We start from the raw sequence: 2,112 nt of genomic DNA, 5'->3' as shown, positions 1-2,112 counted from the left end.
AAAAAAAAAAAAAAACCCATAATGTAAATAAGTGTACACATATATAATACATACATATATATAAATATATATATATATATATATATATATATATATATTTTTTTTAAATTGTTGAAACTAACCCGTCAGTTGTTTGTTTTATTTTCCTTCCTATTTATTCACATCTAAAATAGAAGTTTGTATTCAAGTTTAAAAAATATTATAATTTTAGGAAAGATGTAAAGAATATAAACATTTAATCATTTTACCTTTTCCTTTTTTTCTTTTTTAATATCTTCATTTTTTTTGTACGCACGCAAGCAACTATGGCTCCCCATAAAACATATACATATATAAATATATATATATATATATATATAATATAACTAATGGGTGTATAATATTATTTTAAAAATAACCATATATATTTATCTTTTGCTCTTACATATTTGTTTCTTTAATACATATTACTTTATATCCCCACTTTGTAATTATTTTAATTATTTTAATTTTTTTTTTTTTTTTATCTCGCCCCATTTTAAATATGAAAAATACAAGAAGGGGTTATTTATCATTTTTAAACATATCCTTGTATATATATATATATATATATATATATATATATATATATATTATATATATATATATTATTTTACATGCCAATTTTTTTTTTTATTAAATAAATATAATTTATACACAAATATATGTAAATATATAATTCTCACGTATTTCTAATAAAACAAAAAAAAAGAAAAAAAAAAGAAAAAAAAAAGAAGTTTTTTAAGATCCATATTGCATGTACTTTTTTTTTTTTTTTTTTTTTCTTATTTTTTATATAAATGAAATATATCATAATTTAATAATATAATGTATTTTTATTTATAATACGTCCCCATAATATATAAATATATATATATATGTACAATATTATATTTGTTTTATTATTTTATTTATTTTATTAGTTTTTCTTTATTATCCGTAAAATTAAATTTACAATATATATTATAATAATATATTAAATAATTTATAAAATAATATATCCACACAGTTTATTAATATATAAATCAAACAATATATATATATATTTATATATTTATATTTATATATTTTCATTTATCATCACTTTATATATAATAATATTTATTATATAGTAAACATAAAGAATAACCAAAAGTATAAAAATAAAACAATAACAAAAATATTATATTTTTTTTTTTTTTTTTTTTTTTTTTTTTTTTTTTTTTTTTTTGATTTTGTTTATATTATATTAGGAATATAGATAAAGAAAAGAATAAAGAAAAAAGATAATGAAAAAAAAATAAAAAAAAAGAGCATTCTCTATTAATATTTATATAATATAGGAAAAATAGTTATATATTATTTATAAATATGTTATAAATATAAATAAATGCAATATACTTTTTTTATATATGATTATAATATATATATATATGTATATATATTTTAATATATTACTAAATATATATAATTATATCATTATTTTATATATATAGTATAATATATTAATAAAGAGAAACAAATCTAGGTATCCTATATAAATATGCATAAAAATTTGAAGATTTTATACATAATATGTTTATTTATAAATATACATATATATTTTATATATATATATATATATATATATATATATATATAAATCAATTGCATAGATGAAATTTAAAAAAAAAAAAATAATAAAAATAAAATAAAACAATCTTGGAAATAAATAAAATTTTTAATATTTATATTTTTTATTATAAAATTTATTAATATATGTATATAAAGCACACTTTTTAAAAAAAAAAGAAAAAGAAATATATATATTATTGATATATATATATATATATATATATATATATATATATATATAATATTATATATTATTATATATATGAAGTCCAATTTTACTGTTTTTTTTTTTTTTTTTTTATATATATTTATTTAATTTTTTTTAAATATATATATTATATATATCTTAAGTAAAACAATGAATTTTATATTTTATATATTATAAAAAGAAAAGAAAAAGAATTATATGTATATGTATATATATATATATATATATATAGATGTATTAATAATTTAAGATACTGAAAAGAATTTGTTTATATAGTATTAATTTTGCAATAA

The sequence above is a fragment of the Plasmodium reichenowi genome, chromosome 8 (genome assembly GCF_001601855.1).
Source record: "Plasmodium reichenowi strain SY57 chromosome 8, whole genome shotgun sequence".
Taxonomy (NCBI): domain Eukaryota; phylum Apicomplexa; class Aconoidasida; order Haemosporida; family Plasmodiidae; genus Plasmodium; species Plasmodium reichenowi.
The sequence above is the reverse complement of the archived record's forward strand: the minus strand, read 5'-3'. Positions refer to the sequence as shown.